This window comes from Neodiprion lecontei, chromosome 5 (assembly GCF_021901455.1).
Source record: "Neodiprion lecontei isolate iyNeoLeco1 chromosome 5, iyNeoLeco1.1, whole genome shotgun sequence".
Classification (NCBI taxonomy): domain Eukaryota; kingdom Metazoa; phylum Arthropoda; class Insecta; order Hymenoptera; family Diprionidae; genus Neodiprion; species Neodiprion lecontei.
In genome coordinates, this window is record NC_060264.1 from 33,118,081 (window position 1) to 33,143,607 (window position 25,527).

Here is a 25,527-nt window from a genome sequence, read left to right on the forward strand (position 1 = left end):
TATTTCGAATCGGGGAATAACATTGTCGTACAAATTGCGTTGAAAACAATTATCGATCAAGTGAGTAACGCATGACGTGTTAAGTCTGGGGTAAACTTTCTTATCGCGATTTCGTGGAAATATATATTGCAATGTATGGAGAAATAGTGAAACTTTTGATTATTCTTCTCGCGGTGAATAATCATTCGAATAAAGATTGAGTGATTCTTTGTAAATACATTGGTTGTCAACATTATAACAAGAAGCTGGAATAAAAAGAAACAAAAAAAAAAAAAAAACAAACAGAACTTATGTCGATCTGTCTAATTCCTTAGTTCTTCTGTTATAACGGCAAATAAAAAACTGTAACTATAAATGAAAGCTTATATGATACTATTACTCTATTTCAAATTGAGTTTGATTGGTTAAAATGTAGTAAATACATCTGATTTCACTCTACAATTACTAATATTATTCGGAAGACTATTTTGAACAAATTTACTTCAGCATTTTTTTATTTATCCAGTTGGCATCGTTAAATATTTTGTTTTACAACGTTGCACCGATATTGAATATCATCAACAAAAAGTAATATTGAATTGGCAAAAAGTAAAAAAAAAAACAATTCGTCTCGTTTTGAATTTACAAAAAAGTATTTATCATTCTTGATAGAATAGTGTAAAATCGAACGAACCTGTTAGATTTTTAGCAATTTGTAAACGATTTTAAATGAATTGGTACATATATATCTAAGCTTTTGTTTATAGTTCCATCATTCTCTATTTCTATGTTTTCATAGTAATTTCATAAATGCAAAATATTCGACAACTTGGTTATGACATTTACAAACGATATAGATTTTTGGCCAATCAGCCTCTTCATCCAAAATCTGACCTTTTGTCCGAATGGCATATGTATACTTTGCTATTAGGAATCAAGGAATCGTTCTCCCTACTGTGATCAATGAACGTCAAGATAGAATTTCGTTTCCGCTGCAGTTAGAATTAAAAAAAAAAAAATCCTAGATTGGTCACGCGAGCTTTTTTGAACGATATTACCGACGGGTCGAAATCGAACGAATGTACTCTGCGAACAGAAATAAAGTTCTTCTTCTCGCTATCAACGAACTCCAACATGGGATTTCCTTCCAGCTGCCAAGTTAGAATGACAAAAAAAAAGGTCCCAGTTAGTTCACGCGAGTTTTTTTGAACGATATTACCGACGGGTCGAAATCGAACGAATGTATTCTGCGAACAGAAATAAAGAAATTCTTTTTCTCGCTATCAACGAACTCGAACATGGGATTTCCTTCCAGCTGCCAAGTCAGAATGACAAAAAAAAGGTCCCAGTTAGTACACGCGAGCTTTTTTGAACGATATTACCGACCGGGTCGAAATCGAACGAACGTAATCTGCGATCAGAAATAAAGAAATTCTTCTTCTCGCTATCAATGAACTCGAAGCTGGGATTTCCTTCGAGTTGCCAAGTTAGAATCGCAAACAAAAATGTCCCAGTTAGTTCACGCGAGCTTTTTTGAACGATATTACCGACCGGGTCGAAATCGAACGAACGTAATCTGCGATCAGAAATAAAGAAATTCTTCTTCTCGCTATCAATGAACTCGAAGCTGGGATTTCCTTCGAGTTGCCAAGTTAGAATCGCAAACAAAAATGTCCCAGTTAGTTCACGCGAGCTTTTTTGATCGATATTACCGACCGGGCTGAAATCGCGAGCAAATCGCCGGGCGAATCGATTCCCGCGAAGGTTGGAGCGAAGACTCGCCTCGCCTCGCCTCGCTCGGCTCTCCGGGCAGGTAGAGAAAGAAGTTATGCGACGCGCATTCGTTCGGCGTCGGCGTCGCGAGCGTCGGGGGCGTCGCGAGGAACCGCGAACATACTAAACCGCCCGGCGACCCGCGTCGCGCGACAGTCGGTTCGGAGTCTCGCCCAAGGCAGAGACACAGGCTTATACATATTTGCGGGGCGATTAAAATCGACGATAAAAATATATCTCCCGAGCATATTTATTTTCATTTCTTCTCCACCTCTCGCTCTCTCTCTCTCTCTCTGCCTTTATCCTTATCCTTCAATCTCTTCCTCGTCTTATCTCGATCTAATCCCGCCTCACGTTTCCCATGCCCTATGTATGCGGATACATGTCGCATATACGTACACAAACATAAACACGGACGTGCTCACCTTATCCGCACCTCAATCTTAAATATCCATTGAATTTTATTTATTATCATTCGGAAGTTATAATCCGGCAATATGAATGAAAAGTTAATTACGCTCCCTTCGTTGGCGTGATAAAAACAATACGCGTATCAAACAATCGAGAAATCTGGACCGTTCAATTGCTTCAACTAATACGTCACAGTGTACGTTGTTCGTAATATAACAAGACGATTCGTTCACCTGAATCCCGCATTCGTGAATAATGTGCTAATGTGTATATACACATATTTACATATATAATTACTGTGCTATATTGCTATAACGATTAATCAATAATAGCAATAATGATTATAATAATCAGTCGATATAATAATTGTGCAAGTAGTGAGGACGAGTGAGGATTTCACGTGTACGTCTAAAATTGTGATATAAGCTTGTCGATGATAGTTTATAATTGAACAAAACTAATAATAATAATAACAATAATAATCCAAATCTGCGATTCTAATTTATGCGAGTATAACCGATTCGCATAAATTAACACACGCGGTTAAAGTGCTTCAGGAATTTAATAGTTTATTTATTCTTTTTTTCTATTTTTTTCTCCTTGCTGCCAGTTTTCTCATTCCGTGACTTTATTCTCAACATTTGAAAGCTACGGTGAACAGTCAAGTCCAGAGAAATTAAACTTTTGCAATTCGGACGAAATCAAGCGGTTCAAGAGTGACGGAAATCGAGTTTTTTTCTTCCGATAATATACCGTGCGAAACTCGGAGAAAGGAAAAATTGCAGGGAGACACGGTTGAACCAAAAAGTCGTAGATATAGTTTTAAATATATAAGGTGTCCGGATTTGAAAAATAGTGGTGATGTTCGTCGATAGTTATTGTGATAATTTTCTGCGGTGAGTATTCATCCCGATATGAACGCACGTGTTTTACAATTAGTGAAGGTTTTTAATAGGTTGTTGTGCTGAGCTGGGCTTTTAAAATGCGTTAATTACTCGTGCGATAAAAATATCTAAAGAGTGATAAGAGAGGCAGTGATGAATCAACAATAATCTTAATCCTCGATGCGACTTTACAACGAGACAGAAAATTTACATGGATTTTTAAACACCCCGTCAATATCCACGGCGATAATTCGACTATAGGTGAGTTATTTTTAAATTATTCTTATCACAAAACCTGGCCTAATTTAACTTCCTGTGATGAAAACAGAAGGAAAATAGATGTGAATTGAAATTTTCTGGAGAGATATTCGAAGAACGGTTCGGACTCGGAGGTTTTGTAGGTTTCGATGTTGCAAAACGTTCGTTTCCTTCCAGCAGTCGAGATATGAAAAAAAGGAGTGCTTAATATTTATTCAATTGATATCACATTTCGGTCGAGGTCTTGGACCGTGACAAAAAAAGAAAAAAGAAAATAAAACGCGGAGAACGTTTAGCGCAACAAAGCCGTTATCGTATAATGTATGCAACAAGGCTGTTTTCTTACACACTTTCCTGCCGATTGTGAGAAATGGGTTATTGCTACAGCGAGAAACATATAACGCGACATCGCACCAAATGCATCCCAATCTTAAGGTTCTTTATCTACGAGAAACGCGCTTCGGCGATAATTAAAAGTAGATCGGATATGAGAATAAAAATAAAAAATAAAAATTTAAATAAAAAAATGAAGAGAAGAAAGAAGTAAAATAGAAAAAAAAAAAAAAACCTCATCGATTCCCATGCAACGAAATATATACATATAGTCGGGTGTCAAATTTCCCTCGTCAAAAGAGGCAGCGAGTCAGGTGAAGAGTGAGCAAATAGGGTTAGGCGTAGGTATAATGAGGCGCATGAGGAGGACGAGAGCGACGTGCCTTCATCTCCACTCCAAGAGACAAACTTCTTCTTCTTCTTCTTCTTCTTCCTCTTCGTCTTCTTCGTCTTCTTCCCGTTGGTTATCTCCAGATGAGGAATGTGCCAAAAAAAACAAAAAAAAAGAAAAAAAGAGAGAGAGAGAGAGAGAGAGAAAACTTATTTGGTGAGATGTAAGGCTACGTGCAGGAGCCCCGTAGCAGCGTCTTCGTGTAGCCGGTATAATACGCAGGCAGTCAGGCAGTCAGGCCGCAGGAGTCGCCGCGAGGATGAGGTGCTACGGTGCGCGGGTATAAGGCACAAGGATATATCTCGCGGAAGAATCTACACGTGTTCAAAAGCATCGGGGAACAAGGCCTCCTGCCTCCTCCTTCGTCCGTCCGTGTTCCTTCGTTCGTTCCTTCGTTCGTTCGTTCGTTCGTTCGTTCCTTGATTCTTATACCGACCGGGTTCTTCGGCACAAGCCGAATGCGTGCATCTCGTACCAGTCTCATATACCTACACTACCCCGATATAACCTGCCGCAGACGAATAAAAGGCACGATTCATTCACGCACACTCTTAAAACGCTGCAGCCACCCGCCTGCAACACGCTGGAAATAAAGTGTCGGATTTCATCGTGTCCGAGGCGTGTCAGACACTGTGTCAAGTTTTGCTATGCTTGTCGAGAAAGGAAGAAAGAGAGAGAGAGAGAGAGAGAGAGAGAGAGAGAGAGAGAGAGAGAGAGAGAGAGAGAGAGAGAGAGAGATAGAGAGTGAGATATTAAATTGGCGAACCAAGGACCAGGTCACGAATCCAAATTCTATTCGGGAAAACATCTCGGATCTTATGCCTTTCTTGGTGTTGGAACTAATCCCAAAGACTCGATGGACAAGCACGGATTAATATCATGTTCCTTCGAGTCATGCAGGCACCTTAGTCTAGGCTTTAACTATACATGGAGGAACGAATCTCGTCCTGTTTCTCAATTCAGAATCGTCGTTGGTCAGGCTTCTGAATCCCTGCGACAAGTTATACTTGACCATTTTTGTGATCGGGTTGTTAAAGTGCACTTAAGGTAGAAAACTGCAAGCCTGTTGCCACCTTGATGTAAACCGTGCCAGGAATTCAAACCCCGTCAAGTTTTCTCGGTTCGTTTCTTTCTAAACGTCGATGTTCTTCATAGACCATGAAATACCTGTGATGCGATCAATGAAGGTTTGGATATACGATTGAACCTCGTTGTCTTGCTCATTTATCGCTGATGCTCAATGCAGAGAAGAAGTGAACAAATTATAATTACGATGGTACATGGACTTCGTTTTTATTAGATCACGAATCGATTGTAAATTATCTAAATTGCAAAGATTTTTACTTCAAAGATTTGAGGAATCAGATTCTTGAAACCGAATCACCCAATGAATGAATTCTAAGAAACTGATAAGACTTGCCAATGGTTTAGGACAAGGTTCAAATTACCAGAACCTCAATTTATACATCATTGATGTATTCTCATGAAAATCTGCGTTCGATTTCAAACCAAAACTAGTGGAATTCCTGAAGATATCGTTACCAATATGTAACTGTAGCTTGCTGCTGAACTTGACCTCACACAATCTATTGAGTCATTGACACGAAGCTGTTGTAATCATTGTGACGTAAGACCATTATTAGCGTTTGGGGCTAATTTCCGATGAGGAGGGTTTCTGCATATCGTGTCTACGTTTAAAGATGGTCCGTGTGTTGGTGCACGTGTAAGAAGCTAGGGAACGACTTTTTCTTACCGCGAGAGCTAAAGCCTATTAAAACTAATCCCCGCGGGTTATCTGATTGTCAGATCGGTACAAGGCATGTACGCAATCGCGGTGAAAAAGAGGCTATAAGCGTGTGTATCAGACGAACCGATGAATGCGGACGTAGGCGAGAAGACGGAGGAGGAGAACCGTCCGTAAATCGGAGAACTTTGAACCAGTTCAAAGGCGCGGAGCCATCCAGCACCGTCCTGCCAGGGTTGACGAGCATTGGCCACCCTGTTTCCAACCGGTTCCACGTACAAACTTACGATCTTACAAACCGTATCCGCGGCTAAACGACATCGTGTATAAATTCCTCGTCACTTGGAGCGGCCGAACGACTGCGGATTTCCTTGCTTGCCGAGCTATGGTTGAAAAATTGCGAAGCTTGGATAACGTCGAGAGTATCAGACTCCATCTGGGTTATGGATTCGGTCGATTTCCAACCTAAAGTACGATGCCCATCACACGTGGTTCCATCTCATGGGATTCTTTTGATTACATCAGCAGTTCGATGAGCGAAATGTTATGATAAATGGATCCTGTTATGCATTTTTGTCTTGTACGTTAGCTTTTGTTGTGCTTCGTTGAAATTTTGATGACAGGATCTTATAGATTCAAGTGCCCTTCGGAACCATAGTGAAGTATAATTTGTGAATTGATTAAGAATCAGAAACTCCGTAATTTGGGCTAAACATACGTTCCTAGAAGTTTCAGCAGAATCCATGACCTCCTTGTAAGTGCTGTTATTAGCTTTCGGATCTTTTCCAAGTACATCTTGTGCGATGTTCGTTGGAAGAAACGAAACTGAACCAACCGTGAATCCAACGATGATCGTTGATCTTGAAGCACCCTGGAAATCTGAAAGACTCCACCGATGGGCAGTTTCGCCGAAACGGGGATCGGCAAATGTGAAGGAGTAGCCATGACCTTGGGTTCAACGAGTTTGCACAGTTAGACGAGCAACCGAAACCGGTGAACCGAACACGAATGGCGGAAAGCTTGTGAAGAATTGAGTCCGCGTCGTTGGCGGTGACGTCGACATGTGGAAGGCGTCATTCTATTTTAAATTTCAACAGTGCGAATTAAGAGACGTTGCGCAATCGACGCTTACCTTGCAGGGGGTAAAAACGAGCGTGCGTAACCTGCGATTTGAGCTTTTATTGTTAGTGTCTGGATTTTGCTGCAGGACGGAAATAGACGACGAAAAGCTCGCGCGTGATTGACGAGGACTAAAAGCCAGCTCGGTTTTTTGATAGCTGCGAACTTTGCACAGCGATGACTCAAAGAAAACATTCATTGGGTTACACACGTCTGCGATGAAAAAGTTTTCTGAATACTTGTACATGATACCGAATGGATTTTTGCCCGCTGATTCAGAATATCAACTCCGTTTTTACCTATCGCATCATGATTTTTTGTTATTCTTGTATGCATAGATAGAGACAGTATCAAAGGAGTAGTTTAGTAAATTCATGTTTACTTCGTTGGTACGAAGATGCAGACTTTGAGAATGTCATGAACGGCTCAAAAAAATAAATAAATAAATAAAATGCCTGGCATTCCTTCAGAACTTTATAAATTTTTAGGCAACGTAAAAGATCCTAATTATAAAAATATTTTGCAAGACATGTTAAGCAACTATAGAAACTTAGGGTGTCAGTATAAGTCTGAAATTTTACTTATTGAATTCGCACATTTATTATCTTCTAAAATATCTCGGAGACTACAGTTAGGAACAAGGTGAACGTTTCCATTAAGATGTAAAAGAGATGGAAAGAAGGTATCAAGGCCGTTGGGACGTTAGTATGATGGTAGACTATATAAGTTGGATGATCCATAGATATGAAGCAGATAAAGTTCGTAAACGGAAATCAAAGAAACGGAGCTTCTCTTTTAAAAAACAGCGATATTATAGATTCCTCGCATTTTGTATTTGTTTGTGTTAGTTTTAAATTTAAATTAAATAATCAAAACTTTATACACATACAGTTAGTTTTATTTTATTAAACCTGTAGTTTGCACGATCAGAAACTCAAATCATTTTCAAAAACGAAATAAACGCAACGAAGTTGAAGCTAGCAATCAAAGTTAGCATCCAAACGTGATCAATGTTTTGGAAGTATGAAAATACAATCCAGATTTACCCTCGTAATTCTACAATAATATTAAGGGTTCAAGGTATTTCTCCATATTTTGATTTCCGGTCTTCGCTACCTTATTGAAACGAACATTGGAACGTTTTGCCGCTGATTCTGGCTACTAGCTTCACCCTCGTATGAACGCGGACCTGAGTTACCGTTAACTTGAGCTTTTCCCAATACGTGTTTCATCCTTCGTCGGTCACTTGATTTGACCAGCAATGAGGATTCAAAAGGGACGCGAAACGGGATATCGACATAATGGGGTCCAGTATCGGTGCAGGGAACAAGTGCAGCGTCAACTGCACACAATTGCATCAATGCCTCGAGGTGCATTGCGCAGTGGCGTTTATTGATATATTGTGGAAAACAAAAGGAAAATACAGAACCTGACCTCTGGTCAATGTCTCTCGCCGCGATTGCGCGCTATCGAAAATATTATCCGTCTCTACTGTCTGGGAGCTCGTGTGTGGGAGTGAAAAAAACATCGAACAATTCATCGCGTACTTTGCATGTGTAAATTTATGTGCATATGATACATTATATGCGACGTGCATGATTTGCACGAGTATCATGTATAATACGGTGTACTGTGAAAGATTTTTCTCACAATCGATCGATTGAATGTATACGTGAATTACTGGAATTAAAGAATCCCGCAAAATAAGAAGAACATTTTCCAATTATTTCTTATACGTGTACGGAATGTATTTCCAATTATTTTCTCTACACTCGTAATAAAAGAGATAAAAGAAACGAAGAGAATGACGAGTTGTTGCCTGCAGCATTTGTTTACACAGCTGATTCAATTATTCTCCCTGTTATTTTCTTATTCTTGGTCTTGCTTATCTTTTTCTCGTGATTTTTTTCATCTATTTATTTGTTTATTTGTTTTTTCCTTCTTCTTAATTTACGGTACGCATCATCGCGTTTCCAATATGCGCAGCTGGTACGGACTGGTGTATACGACAATTGTGTAGTAATTTAGATACAGAGGTATAGATAGACGGTAGTTTGTTACTGTGTTCTTTAATCACGTCTTGGGTTTTTTTTTTTTTTTTTTTTTTTTTTTTACACTCCTCGTCGTTCTGTTCGCTCTTCGAATTAAGAAGCCTCCTGAACTGCAGATCAATTATGATGATTTATTCCTTTGTTTAACCTGTACCGAGGTAGCGAGCACCGTAAGCAATACACATAAGCGAGAATCTGCACTTTAAAAAAGGGGAATGAACAAACCAGAAGAAGAAAAAAAAAAACAAGAAACGCAAGAAAGAAGGATCAAGAAATTAAAAAAAAATCACCGACACCAGAGGCAAAAAATCCTGATTAAATTTGCCCCGTCGCGCTTCGGTATGAGGTATAACTTACAGAGGTCGTATATAAGGTGTGCACACACGTAAACCCGTCGCCTACACACACGTTCCATGCACAGCACACCTACCAAGTCACAACGATGCTCGTAATGTCGACACCGACAATGAGAACGAATGAGACAGACGGCCCATGCACAGCAAGGAGTCTCCGGTAACGTGGTGTACCTCCATACACAGTGTATGGGAGGAACGGGAGGCAATCATTCAATTAAACCTGCTCTATACAATTCTCTTGATATGATTTTATTTAATACACCTATCCAACGACGCACACGGTCGGACGATGTCCATAGACGGTCGATCGGTCATGCATAAACATGCAGAAACGCATACTTAGACGCATGAAAATTCTCATTCAGTCCGTAAGGTACCGAACACACGACGCGTCCAGTCACTCGACTCCAATAACGACCTCCGTCATCGAATCTTGCACCAACGATGTCTATAACTGCATGGTCGAAACATCCGCGTAATTACTCTGTACCCATGAAGGATTTTTCCTGATCTACCTTCTCTCCGTATACCTCACTCATTGACGTACCTGACACACGGGGTTCATAGTTCAATTTTCACGGTTCACCGTCAAGCCGCAAGATCAATAGTTCAACACTCGAGGAAGGTTGACAGCTCCAAGATCCACAGCCGAGAATCCTGAAACGTTTTCTTCCGTTCAATGGCAATGTACACTTGACTGTTAACGACTATCGAGTCACGATGGTTAACGTCTCAATCTTAAGCTGTGACAGCCAGTGGGACATGATTCAATAAGAATCACCATCGGTATCCTGATCGGTAAAAAGGTACGGCTAGCCATGATCCGATCCGTGAATCCTTTTCGACGTTAACATCATTGGCAAGTGGACGATGAAACCGGTGCTTGTGAAGCTATGCTCGGTCAGGATGAACGGCAACTTCCGAGCCTTCTGGTTCAAATGTGGTTTCGTGGCCGGTCGGGCGATGGACCCTCCTATCTACACGGACTTACACGTGTACATCGGGTGTACGATATTAAATATATAAAGGTGGTAGGAGGAACGGGGCACGCCCAAGAGCTTGGGAGAGGTCGGAAGAGCTTGTAACAACGTTCTAGCACGTCCGATATACAATGTAATCTCAAGCTCGAGGGCGTCGAATGTCGAGGCGAAAGACGTTCCATCCAGAACGTGGCACGGTACCCTGATTGCCTCAGCGGCTCTCGGCGTGCTTGTAAGAATCACTTGCCTGGTGTAGTCGGTGCAGAATTCCGCGTCTTGGGTTCAATCCCACAATACGGAGTTGAGAAAATCGATTGTGTCGTACGAGAAATAAAATGTACACCTGAACTTGATGCGAGATCCTTTTGAAAACTCGCAATACAACTTCGGTGTTGTACGTACTTAGGGAACATTTTTCTAACCGAAGTATAAGGTGGCGGTAGCTGGCGCGATATAACCCGGCGAAATAACAGCAAAAGTTTCTCCTTGAGAGCTTACTTTTTATTTCTCACAACAAGTCGCGTGATGTCTTTGAACAACCTACCGTGGAGTTCATCGCGAGCTGTGGCTAAATCGAGTTTTTATTTTCTACCTTATCACAGTTTCACCGAAGAACCGAGTAGACTGTTTTTCCCAATGCGATTCGCGCCAACACGCTCGTAGTTGGAATATATCCAATAAACCGCAGATCCGATCTCCGGAAGTCCGAGGGATCGATTCTAGCCCGAAGGTGCAGACAGCGATATTCCGCATTGAGCTAATTTCTGCCTTGCACGGCTGAAAGAGCCGTATGAATTACAGGCCACCCTCCTAATTGGCCAAATAAGACTCGAACGTGGAGTGCAGGGAACCGATAGCGAGAGAGTTTCCAAGGGATTCTCTCCAGCTCGATTATCTACCAGCGCTTACCACCAAACTCGATACCCTATACGTGCACTGCGCAGTCCGCCTCGATTCTGTTCCGTATAAATTTCACCCTCGATGTCATGCAGCAGTTAACGACGTATAAGGGGTACAGTAGCAGCGTAGCTGACGTCAGTCTCTCATGCTGTACCAATGGAGGGTAGAGGTTAAGAGAAGTATCTCGTATGGGTTTGAAATCAAAAAAGTATCCGGCAAAAATCTGGAAATACATGTAACGGTTCAGCGAGTCATCGGAATGGCGCTAATAAGCAGTAAGGGAAACAATTTGTTTGATGCTTTGTGAAACTTTTGGTTCCAGCAGCGCCATTTTATTTTCCCTTCACTTTACCGACACTTTCTGTACACGGATATGGTCCTCCTTGCTTCTACCTGTCAAAATTTTCCAAGCTTCTTTCTCTCTTGTCCAAAGAGCATAACGGTGATAATGACCACAGTATGGACTGAAATGAGTTTCCGGAAGGCCTGTAACCGATTCTCCTCACTATCCAGTTGAAAAATTAACTTTGCATGGGGACTGCAGTCTGTTACATGTTATCTTGGGCTGACTGACGTTGGTGTTTCCCTGCTGACTCGAGGATACGTGATTCTTGACAGGCACGCCCATGGGCAGCGACATCGTCGCTTGGGTTGGGTACCTCTACCTGACTTCAGGTTAGTCCGTCATTGTCAAGTGACACTGTCCGCTGGCCGTTGCTATACCTGCACCCGTTTCTCGGACGACATCCAAGGCCTGTTGGATTTGAAAAGAAGTCTCCTCTCGAGGCGTCAATAGGTTGTTGTATGCATCCACCTACGGAACGAGATTGGAAGACGCTTATCTCTCGCCTTACTTCTGACGCATGTGTGTCGAGAAAATATTTACCGTCCCTGGGCGATGGATAACGAAATTTTTAACGTTCGACTTACGTATACTTACATAAAACGTTCTCGTTTGTTGGTCAGACGCTCTTTGATAGCCCTCGCGGTATCGGCACAGTCTCACGCGTGATTCACTACTTCCATTTCGATTTTCCCACATTGTCGTACACCTTTGCAACTCATACGGGTGTGACATACAGATACGCAGAAATTCTTGTCAGGTTCTAGAATTTTACTCTTATCTTGTACACATTTGTTGTATTATTCATTAAACGACACTGATTCAGGGTAGGTCGGAGAAAAGATCCTCTGAGCAATAATTTTGTGAAACAAGCGGCTTTAGGCTGACCGTAAGCCGGCCCTCGAACTTCTCATTTTCACGCCGTAGGTTCCAAGTTGACAGAAAAGAAAATTGGATGTCGGATTCGTAAAAAGACTGTCTCGAAAAATTCTGAGATATGAAATTTCGAGGCCAAGGCGCATGTTTTTTTTTTCTCTCTTGAAAATTCAATATCAAATTCGTGATCAGCGTGACCTTGAAAACCACCAAGTACCGAGTTTCGTCGAACTCGATTTACTAAAGAGGACAAATTTACTTTCATTTTACGTGTTCGTCTGAAAATGACTGTTTGTGATCCTCTAAACTTCAAAAAATGGAGACCCAGTTTAAACTCGACTTTTGACTATCGGGGTGATTACGGTATACCTTACATTTTTCTATACCACTTAAATACTAGTGCTGACAAGATTGAAACATGATAAAGAAAATGCCGTAACCTTTGACTTATTACCAAGTGGTAAAATTTAATTTTCGGACAATCAACGACAGCAATTCGTCAAAACCGAATGGATGGAGAAAGTTGAATTGACATTGAATGAAGAACTGATTGCGTCTGATGTAAATTTATTTGATTCAATTACGCAACTCACGCATGACCGCGATGATAGAGAGTGTTTGAGTCAAGTATTCGAAGCGCGTTACTCGTTCGTTGCATCCACGACCTCGTCATGTGTAACGCATGACTTTAAACCACATCGCAGACGTGAGTCATAAAATCGGTCAGGCGACGCGTTTTAAATCGACCCGGGACTCCGGGTCGCGTCATCGCCTTTAGATAGTCATCATTACCGATTATGCGATTCAAACTTACCGAGGAACTCAAGCTGTGCCAATAAACCTCGACGTCTCTCTCGTTTTTGCGCGGACAAAGACGACGCGACAATTTCCAACGTACCGCGATTGACGATTTTTTTTTTTTCATTTTTTCTTTTAACCACAAAATTATTTCATTCAACGTAGGCAAGTCGAATTTTACATTCCTTCTTTAATTTATTCGTAAAAGTTTATGTCAGAATTTTCTTCTTCTCTTTCGCGCATTATTTTTTTTTTTTTTTCGATTTTTTTCTCATTTTGCAAATTATATTCAAACGCATTAACAGCGAACAGGTAAGACGTTAAACAACATACAAGAACGCGTGTGTACACCTATATATAAATGAAAAACTAACAATAAGTGCGAATGAGTCTTGCAGGCCGCGAGTGGTATTCTGAGAGAGAATCGCGTGACTCGAATGCATCATTAATTATAAATAGAACGGTGTGGTGTAATCGTTTTGAGGAATCTCGTGTGAAACTTCTTATATTAAAATCTCGTCCTACTAGAACGAAGAAATAATAGTAAAGAAGGATAAAAAAAAAAAAATACGTCGCGTAACGACAGAGAAAATAACAGTTTTATTCCGAATCGAGACAATCGGAGATTTATTACGAAGGGACGGGAAAATCCATGAAAATTTCCGGAAGAATTTTTGCAAAACTTTCCGAGAGCGTCGAACGAGGATGCAAATTTATGGCACAAGTCGGGCGTATTTCCAACCATATACGCACGATGGTTACGAGATGTTGAAATACATTTGCTAATTTCACAATTTATTCATCATCTATACTATGTATATATATATATATATATATGTATATATATATACATGTCTCGATGCGAGCTAATTAAGATACTGAATTTGTTAATTTATTGACAGAAAAATTTCAACGTCCCACGCATTCATGCGTAATGTTAAATTCCTCCTCATCGAATGACATTCACCCATTAACAAAAACGTAACCACGATGCTGACAAATTTCCTCTTACGATAAAGCCTATCGTATAAAAAGTTGACCAACGATACTTCGTATCGCAGCAACGAGTGCCGAGAACTGTTGTTAAAAGCTCCGCCATATCCTGTGTAGCGGGTGAAAAAACCGAGGCGAAATTCCTAGCCGACTGATAAAAAAAGAAGTAACGGGAAAAAAAAAGCGCAAGAAAGAAAGATTAAAATAACATGAAATGAAATAAAGTGGAATGAATTGAAACGAACCGAGACGAAATACCGAAAATTAGTATAAAGAGTAAAAGTGGATCGGTGTGTATGGACGCTGAAAGGATCCTTTTCGATCTCTCAACGAGCTCTACGCGCTATCTGGTCTGATCCACGTTTCGATCAAGAATTGATTACCTTGTACGTTTATTTTCCTAATGAAACCGTTTCTGGGAATAAGTGAACCCAGGATTTTTTTTTCTCATCTCTTTTCCCTCTCTCTCTCTCTCTCTCTCTCTCTCTCTTTCTCTCTATGCTTCTTTTTCTTATCACAATCTTGTCTGCCCCTCTAGACTCGTCACTTTTTTTTCTCACTCACCGTATTTTCTCCTTTTCTCTTTCAACACCGGCAGAATCTTCTCGTCTCTCCCGCTGTTGTTCATCGAGCGGTTCCTATTATTTCCCTATATATATTTCCTTCACGCTAAATGACGTTGGTACCCACATCGTATCTTGTGTACAGCCCGTGCGGTTATACCTAACACAATGGTGTTAATCAGAATTCATTCATTTTCTCCTTTTGTGCTTCCCGTTTTACTTCTTCTCCTCCTTTTCTCTCCTTTACATTCATACTTTTTAACCTCCGCCGTATGCCTACAGATACAATTTTCATTGTTACACCTCCGGCTCACAGACTCGTTACAGGTATATAATAATGTTCTCTCTCCCAATCATTTGTCTGTATGAGAAAAATTCTACATGTCAAACTTGACGCTCTAGCTCTAACTATCTCAAAGCTTGTTTCATGTTTCCAGTCTTATTCAAACAGTCTCAAAAGGACTCACAAAGTATGTTGTAACACGATTGTCGAAACGAAATTTAAAATTCTTCTGATCAACCGTTCTGACAATTATTCTATTTTCTGAACTTCAGATTATATCTGTTGAAAAAAAAATAAATATCGAACCGGGCATATTCTTTTTTCAACTCTGCACTTTGGCGTTTAAAAGGTTTTGGTTCGGTTTGGTATATCAATTGTTTTCGTCGCTTTTAAGTTTCCCAGCAAAATCGTAAAGCTCACCTCACATAATATACTCGGTGCCTTTTTACCGCGGTTACAAAACTCCCTCCTTCTCCCCCATTACGTAATTAAGGTCGAACGTATAAAACTGTCGATATAATTATTACCCATAAAATTATAATTAATACGACGGCCCGCGTCTAATTGGATTGTAAAACTTGACGCACAAGCTCGGCTCTGCAGCCTCTCGAATGCGACTGAAGCTAGCCGCAGGTTTTAACCGCCAACCGGACAAGCCCAGGGACCAAAATCAGTCTTGGATCCCCGGTGAAATAATTATGTTTAAGAGTCAGTGCTGAAAAGAATATTCTCGTATCATCAGATTGAGTTCCTTGAAACGAAAAAACGTTGAGCGGTGACTTGAAACAATGAAAAATTTGAAAATCTTAGCATTATTTGTATAGTAATATTTTTCGCGCCAATTCGTCCCTGGTCCTTGACGCTGATTGGGTGAAACCTCCGGCTAACTTCAGCATCGTCCCGAGGTCCGGTATTTACGCCCAACTAGCCGCAGGCCAACGTTACACTCGAGTGTGCTTCGAAATCACGTGTATTTACATTATTACAATCAACACACGCAGTGCCGCCTGTGCCTGTACAGACCCCAAGATATCTTCACCGGTATTTTAATTTTTCCCTACTCACAGCGCCATCCTGACAAATTTTATGGCCTCGGCCTTAAGGCTCGAACGTTTTTCACATCGCGCTATGAGCCTGATGGCGACGCTGATGCTGTCCGTGCAGGTAAAAATTGTGTTAATTAATCCGAAGGTTGTGTTCGCGGTCGTGTTCCAATGAGCAGATGTACCTATAAAGAACCTTGTTCTTGGGGGGAGAGAGGAAGAGAGATGGGAGAAGGACACTCTCCTCACTTCCCGCCTACAATCAATTCACCCACTCAAGTCCCGTAATTCCTTCCGTTTCTTTCTTTCTTGCACAATGTTAATTACAGTTAATTCACTTTCGGAAAAGGCGCGAAAGCGGCCAATTTAGAACAAAGCGAAATTACAAAGTTGGACCGAACGAAATTGAATGTCTTCGTTTCGACTGAACTCCACTCTGTGTACCCTGACTGTACATGGATACGTCTTGCTACCACGGTCTTGCAGATCTATATATTACGTCTCGGCTGTGTGTACATGCCCAGATATTGCGCTGCAATGTTCGCCAGCGATTTGTCCGGGTCAAGAAACGGTATCATTTTACCTAGAAATCGAACCTCGGGGCGACCAATTCGTTCCACCAGGAACGATCGAGGGGCGAATTCCTTCGGATTTTCGTGTGCGTTAGTCTCGACAAGTGTGAGTGTGGTATTACATCGGAGAGTGTGCAGGGCGCAGGGCTATGGGACGGATTGAAATATCACGAAATCCCGTACGGCTGGAGTATCTCGTCTACGTCTACGTTCGTATCGAGGAATTGATAAATTTTCACCTTGAATTCACGAAATATCTTTTCCGTGTCGCCTCAGATGCTGCAGATCATTCGCTGACTCGAATGGAACTCAGTCTTTCAGTGACTTGTCACAGTATCTAATTGACGATGATGACTGTCTTGCACTTAGCGTGATCCTTAAGAAAGTGATCTTTGAATTTCGACCGATTCGTCCCCCAAATCTACTTCACGGAATTCAAAAAATAATTGCCTAATTTTTTCAGATTTTTATCGCAACTATAGCCCGTGCCCTAAGGAGGGTGGATTTATATATCAAATCTACCGAACGGATTTAGATGAAATTTGTTATAGGGAGGTTTCTTGGGTCGCTGATTACGAATCTGAACTCAAAATTTAAAAATTCAAAATGGCGTACCTAATACGGTGGACCAAATCTCCAAAAGTTACTTGATGTTGCCATATTCGATCCACCATTTTGCTTCTTGTAATTTCGAGTTCAGATTCGTATTCAGCGACCTTGGAAACCCCCGAGTACCGAGTTTTATCGAAATCAAATGACTTTTTGGATTTCACTTCACCATATTGGTTCCTCCATTTTGAATTTTCAAATTTTGAGTTCAGATTTGCAATCAGTGACCCAAAAGTCCACCCTGTGCCAAATTTCACCTAAATCCGTTAGGTTGATTTGATGTGCCCTTGAAAAAGTTGAATGGAATCCACTTTCTTGAGAGCACGGGTTAGAGTTGAGATGAAAATCTGAAAAAATTTGTGAATCGGTTTTGAATTATCTGGAGCTGATTTGGGGGGGAGGGGGGGGGGGGGGGCGAGTTGGTCGAAATTGAAAAATCACTTTTTAAGGACCATCCGACTATCCTCCGATCATCCACGGATATGCAATAGCTCGAAATTTTGAGGACTTATCAATGATTTTGGTCTGTTTTTTCTCTCGGCTGTAACGAAAAAGAAACAAATCTTTTCGTGATCAGTTATACGAAGAACTTGAAGACGGTGCGTCACCGCATTTCGAGCCTTCAGCACCCTGCGCAGGGTGATCTTTTACTTTAGCTTTGGTTTTTTTTATGAAGGTATACCTGAGGATGGAGGGTAATACTCATGGGAAATTGCAACCAGAGTTCGAGTTTCAGTTGGAATTTGCTATTCACCGCTCATTTTGTAACCTCGACATACATAAAATACCTACCTGAGCCGAATGATGAAGCGTATGTACTCATACCAACCAAAACGTACACAGTGTCACATTTTCCGGCATTGTATTGTACGTACAACGCGAATGACCTACACACCGAACACCGGTGTGTGAATATCTCTGGAGTTGGAGGGCGTGTTCCCAGTTTCGTGTTTTCTGTTTTGTGCTTCGTGCTTCGATGCTACAAAGTCCCAATAGCTGGTGCACCGATTGGCACGTAGCCATTCGCGGCCATTATTTCTAAACAATTGGACGGTGAATCTGTGCCCACCAAACACTGTGCTTCGGACCCCCACCACCCTTCAATCCCTCACCCTTTCGCCCCTCGACATCGCACCGATGTCGCTACATGCGGATACGTGCAGTATACATGAGAATTTAACGATCGAGGAGCTTTCGCGTGACCCAATTATCGACAATCGTAACACTGAAGGTGATCAAAAGTTTTCGAGACAAATTAGTGGCAATGCATGCGAATTTTGTTTCTCTCGGCTCGCTAGCTTCTGTTTATCTCTTTAGTTAGTCATCCGTATTCTATACGTGATTGGAAATTTTATTGAATCGAGATAAAACGATACATCGAAAAGAACTGTTTACTTGTTTTCGAATATTCGTGGTAGTATACTGCTGTTATCGATTTCAAAATGGCGTCTCAGACGAATTCTGAAAACAATTAGATACTCCTGAATAACTTCTTACTTTATTTATCATCGTTGTTCAAATGTCGTGTAAAAACTTCTTGCCATCCTAGTGCGGATTTTACAATTTTTTACGACATTTCTGTAATGAGAATTCAAAATGGTGGCCTTTTCAATTTTGCAACTGAGATGACATTCTCGTATCCGTCGATCAAGTTTCTCGTAACTTATCTCTGCGGAATTTGAGAAATTTTACAAACATTTTTCGAAGTCTTTTTCCGTCGACGATTCTTGGTTGTTCATTTTCTCTTTTACACGACGAGTAATGCTCAATTTCCGCACGTATCTGGAGTATCGCATTTCAGCAGGTATATCTTACGATTGAAATTGAAAACCGAGGATGGTGTCTAAATGCATAATACGCAAGTGCATTATTTGTACGCGCATGAAACTTATTTTCGTTCTTCAAATAAAGGTGCGCACTATATAAAAGCATCTCGATGTATACATGCGAGCTATCGATCAACCCAAATTGGTGGCTGAAGAATCTTCACGAATCTGGAGGTTCGCTACTGTGCAAGGAAAATCTATAGAGGGGATCTCGAGAATCCCCCGAGCAAAGAAGCTAAATAAAGACGAATTGTGGCGTAAACAACAAATTCAGTTTGTTTGTTTGCGTGTGTTTTTCTTTATTCTTCTCGTTCACGCCGCTTCTTCTTCTTCTTTCGATTTTCTTCTTACGCTTCTTTCGCCCGATCGCCAGCTGTATATTACAATTTCTCCATTGCTCTTCCACTTCCATTTTCATATGACGTTTTCGAAAAGACCTTAATAAATAAAGCCAAGACAATTACTCGATCACCCGCGTTGTGTGGAAATGGAAATAAGATCATCACGCTTCGGTAAATTAGACTTGCAAAAAAAAAAAAAAGAAGAAGAACCATGATTGTTGTAACTATACACTAACGTTGTACTCGCGCTAGGCACACTTTGTACTGCTTGTACGCTTGCTTAATGCTTCACAGCGAATGCACCAAGGCCTCAGCCCATGGACCCACCTCCTTACCTAAGCATACATACGACGTTACCTATATATACATATATATACACATATATACACTTGCTAATCCCGAAGCGTTCGAGCGCGAGTTCCTTTTCCGATGACGCTCCTGGTTAACGCTAGACGTACATATACGTACGTGTATTATACACACCATGCACATACCCAGATATGCGTTATAAATGTATACATGTATACGTACGGGCATGCAGCCTGGCGTTAAAATAATTCTTTTAAAGTAAAACAAACAAAGGACAACGACGGTTTACACACATCCTCACACACGCCCCGTCTTCCTTTTCCTCCTCCCCCACCTCATCCCCCAGTCTTGGACACGTGTCACGCAGCACTGCGTCTTGCGGGTAGCGATGCGTAGCGCCTAAATGCCTGACGCACAACCGTATCCATACATACATACATATATATATACAGTCTTCATAATGCTTGGGTATGACGTTTATAACCCGAGGTGCGAAGGGGAGGACGTATAGGCAAATAATCGACGATCGAGACGGGATTGACGATCTCCAACAAGGACGGTAATAACTCGGCAATTACATAATTACCGTCTGCGTTTGTAATATCGCCAAAAGAACCAAAGTGATCATTTTAAAATCTATACGTATACTCTTTCATCCCGCAGTACGTTGCAACTGAAATTGCACTTGAACACAAGGTGTTAAGATGTCGGAACAAAAACTAAAACGAAGCTTCAACTTCGTTCTGTAATCGTGTGAAACTTCAAGGCTCGGCGCAACATCAACGGTTCTCTTGTGATATTAAAAAACTCGAAATGAGGCGTCCGGTTTTCTGACAAATGGCGGACTGTACCTGCAGTCTAGAAGCTCATTGGCTCCCTCGGTCACGTGACTCGCGGCTTGCGCCAACGAACGCGGAGAAGTACAGTCTGCGACAGCACGTCGATCGTATCGCTTCACAATTTTCGTTGCTACTCGAGAACCGGTGACGTTATAACCTCCAAATTTCGTGAGCGGTATTTGAAGACGTCGAGGTTCGAATAACGCCTCGTAAGAAGTCGCTAGCTTTTCACGAACAAGAATTATCAGCGATTAAAGACAGCTACTAACACAGATAGTTCTTTTCAGAATCCGCACGATGGGATAGAGGGAATTAAAAGAGTAATAAGAACGGTTTCGAACCGCAGGGACGAATTTAGAAAAATCTAAATTTTTGTACCATAACCATTGGGGGTGGAGTAATGACTTATGAGGAAAATTCATCCGTTATATCAGTTTTCGAATATGTACCTACACATCGATTTTAACAACCGCGGTGGCGCTTGTCTGTTGATATTCGGTCATATCGCGATGTTCGCGGTACAGATCGTTAGTTCCGAGAATAGCCAATTACGCCTCGGTACGCGGGGTTCATATCGTGTATATAGGTGGTTGTTCAGATAGAGGGATTTAGGCGGCATGACTATGGCGGACGTATACATAGCCACGTAGGCATCACACATCGTGAGTTTACAAACAATTTCTAAGGATTACCGAGAGCTTGGGAGCGCGTCGCGTCTCGTCGTTTCTCTGCATCGCACACATCTTTCCTGGATGTAATACCGACACGCCTAAGCATCGCGCACACCTTATCGTCTCATCCTCGAGTGTCACGTATAAGTAACCCGCACGTTTCTTCCCCGTGTGTTTGCACCACTCAAAACGTAAAGACGTTTCTCCCGATCGCGGGTGACGAAATAAGATCTAAACTCGACACGGGAAAAAGAAAAGGGAGGAGACAAACGAGTGTCTCTGAAATTCGTGCTTCACGGCTTGTGTGTATAACGGTGAAGTTATTTACCATTATTTACACGCTCGTTAAACTGTATGGGCTGCATGTTGAGAAATGTGAAATTTTTGAATTTCTTTTTTTTTTTTTTCTTATATCGTACACAACGCGGTCGCGTTACGGATTCGCTTCGCATTCGCTCACAGAAATATTGAGAAAATTTACGATTGACTCGGCTAAGGAGTTATTGAAAAATAATCAGTATACGAACGAGCGCATGCGTGATGCGGACAGTCGGACCGAGCAAGCGTGTAAATTCCTTTCACCGATACAAAAAGGCACAAGGTAAGTAGGTATGGACTGTAGCGCGTATGATAATAATACGAAGTTGCGGGTATTTCTCGTTCTCCAAGATATTTCTCACGTTTCGTAAAAGTGAAGACGTGTTGTATGCCCACCTACGAACACCGTATAATACATTCAGAAATGGTTTATGCGGGGAGTAGCTATAAAACGCGGGTTAAACAAACCGTGGAAAAACGCGCAAGACCCTCGAAAAAGATGAGCGGAATATAAGGAGGAGGCAAGAGGCGCCTCGCAGAGGCGGGGCGGGTGTAAGCGGAAGATGGGAATAAGCAGAAGGATGGATGGGACGGGGATGGATGGGGATGGGGATGGGGATGGATGGAGAGTCGAGTTTACGCGAGGTTCTCCACCGCTCGTCGAGCCCAAGTGGTATGTAGCTCTGGTATAACGTCAAGAGTCAGTTTTTGAGGATGAAATAGCAAAGTACCGGGAAGAGTGCTCTGCCTCATACCAGGAGACGACGTCTATCTAAGCCTTACACCGTCGCGTCGGCACAACACCCCGCAACCATCTTGCACTTCCTTTCTATGCTATGCGGAGCTTGGGCATGGTATGAAAAAGTGTGTGAAGAGCCGGTTTTTGATAACGCGGTTCCATCACCTCCGTCGGCCTTTCAGCGATTGGGTTTGATAGAATTTTTATTTTCTTCATAGGTTAGATGCTGTGAAATTAATTTACATCTTTAAAACAGTGTTTAACATATTCGACTTGCCGAGGAAAATTATTCAAAGTGGATTATAGAAAGTCACAAGAGCTGAAACGCGCGTTGGAATACGTACCGTTATCGTTACGTCGTTATTCAATTTTTAGGTTAGAATAGTAGCGCGAGATTATCGATCGAGTAATCTAAGCAGTGACCTCACGGAAATGGCGCGAAAAATTAACTGATTTAAAAATCTCTCACTCTTAAAGCGTTACCACGGTCTTTTGAATTGTTATTTAGCTACATTTTTTTCGGTAAATATATTTTCGTGAATGCTGAATCTAAAAATAACTTCCATTTCTCTCCAACACGTACAGTATGCTTGCAAAATAGAAATTGTTTGCATAAAAAAAGCATATAAATAATCAAAAGACCACCGTTTTATTAAAATCAATTAAACAATATTTCTTATAAAATTAAACAAACAATTTCCTTATGAAATGTATTTAACATTCGGTGTTCATTCTTTTCGCCTATGAAACCTTTTCTTCTTCTCTTTGATACATCTCCGAAGACGATTCCGCTTTCCATTTTCCGTTTCCCTGTTTCTATTTATTCTCGAGTCACACACAGACACATATTAAATGGAAGTAAGAAATCACTTTTGCATAGGATTTTTATAATCAAGAATAGGATAACGGATTTCGAATTAAACGGGATTTTCACTCCAAATGAAATTACAAACACGACTTTCAAGAAAAAGCCTAACGTGATGAAACCTTTTGAGTATTTATCTCGATTTCAGTGAGTGAAAATCTGTAAGAAACAGTGTAAAAAACCTGCGCAGTTTTTTACTCTCAGACTCGTGTGATTCGAACAATAACTTCTGACTGTCGTGCTGCAGTTATCGGGACATTAGCCTGACAAATAACTCGTCCTGATGGATTTCTCGGTAACAAGGCTGATGGTTACTTGGAAATTGAACTAGGAGTTTTACTCACAGGCGGCGCGCGGTGAGTTCTTGAAACAGAGGTGAAAATACGTCCTATAGTAAAAACGAAGAACAATATAGTGAAGGTTGCCGCGGGTGCGTAAAGATGTTGCGTGAAATTATAGAATCGGGTCGAATTTCAGAGTGAGATGGTTCATCGGAGCGAGACGAAGTATCGGGAGGGGGACGAGAGATAGGCGGAAGATGGAAGATGAGAAAGAAGGAGAAAAAAAGGGGGATACAGCAGGTTATAACTAGGCAGGAAGATAAACTGCCTCGTAATTTTATTCTGAACATCGCTAATTGTGACGTTGACCTCTTAAATTTTTCGGGCATACTATCTGTCCCGAGTCTCTCGACCCTAAATTCATTCCACGCTCCAGCATCAACTCTGTGCATCGGATCTGCTCTTCACGTTACACGCACATTATGGAATTACTCCTGTACCATGTAAATGTCGTAACGTTATTGAATAACAGATCTTACGCTTCTCTTCGTGATGCAATCACGAGCTTTACAATTACACTCCGTGACCATTATGTTTCGAATTTTCAAAATACCTACCACTCAAAATTCAGAATCCTTCTAAATAATTGGCAAAAAGTTTTGCTAGGAATCCGTTATGAATACTATTCGATTCGCCAATTGCGACGTGATTCTCCCGCATCTCTTCTTTGTTATTTGGTTTGTCGCACTGCATTATACATGCGTGTCTCACTTTCCGTTGAATTAGCGGAAAACCGTGGATTAGCGGTTTGGACGAGCCGCGTGCACTTGGGAAATGAAATGCAGAGTCCCGCCAGGATTGCTGGATTAACCCTTTGCAACACAGCTTCTCATATATGAGACACCTTTTTTGAATCGGTTATTCAAGATTTATATTCAATTGTTTAGATATCGCTGTCATTTTTTTTTTTTTTTTTCCTCTTGCGTAATTGAACTTCTAGAATGTCAACGTTGATGTTTTAAGAGAGATTATGATGATTCCGCGAATATAGTGAGCTCTGTAAATAAGCATAGTGTTGAAAATGCCTGTTTGTACAGAACAATATAATTCCGGGAAAGTTACGGGACCTGAAAAAGTGGAAATCGGTAATCTTGGATTTTTGGGGACGCTAAAAACAAATCCGACGTCAAAATACCAAAATTAAAAATAGTTGAACTAATATGGCGCACTCAAAAAATTACAAGAAATCAAATTAGCTCGCGAAAATACGTGGCTATAATAAAGTGTAGTAAATGGACACTTACAAAGTCGCTTCACTCACATTTTCTTGCTGTTGCTGGTTACTGATTACTGATTACTGATTACTGATTACTAATTACCGATTACCGATTACCGATTGCCGATTGCCGATTGCCGATTGCCGATTGCCGATTGCCGATTGCCGATTGCCGATTGCCGATTGCCGATTGCTGCTTATAGGTTACTGCGTACCACTCACCGGTACTGAAAACGAATTCTACTCCAAATTTCAAAATCTTACATGACTGAGAATATAAAAGTTGACTCTATTCATTTAGATCAGTCGTTTGTAGATTTGAACATTCCTCAGATCTGAGCCCATTTTTGAAATCACCGACGTCGAGAACTCTTATATACCCAGTTTCAAGGAATTTTACTGTATGTTTCAAAGGATCAAATGTTACAAGCGTGAGCGTCTTGTTCCGATTCGAATATCATGACACTGTCGTTACAATCATCAGGGTTATTAGGGTGATTATTAATTCGTTTTTTTCCGCGCTGCTTCACTCCTGCGATTTATGCAATTTTCGCAAAAATTTCGCACTGCCAACAAAAGTATGAAAATCAGACACCTATCAGCAGTACGTGCCAAGAAGGATAAACAGCCGGGAAAAATGTGTCTCTTTCGCGCTAGGAAAGGCACAGAGAGAGAGAAAGAGAGAGACTGGGAAGGGTGAGAAGACGCGGGGTGGAGATTAAAATGGAGCGTGTTCGAGGTTTCAATCGGCGTAATGGCAAAATCCCGGAGCCGGAATGTCAACCAAAGCCCAGATATAGCCG

General features: G+C 41.2%; 1 protein-coding gene across 1 annotated transcript in view; it reads left to right on the forward strand.

Annotated features, from left to right (window-relative positions):
* Window positions 1-1,902: 1,902 nt before the first annotated feature.
* LOC107227599 (latrophilin Cirl) overlaps window positions 1,903-25,527 on the forward strand; it is a 141,750-nt gene continuing 118,125 nt past the window's right edge. Inside the window, exon 1 of the mRNA XM_046739959.1 lies at window positions 1,903-3,308. The gene's annotated coding sequence lies outside the window, so the exon portion shown is untranslated. The remainder of the gene's footprint in view (window positions 3,309-25,527) is intronic.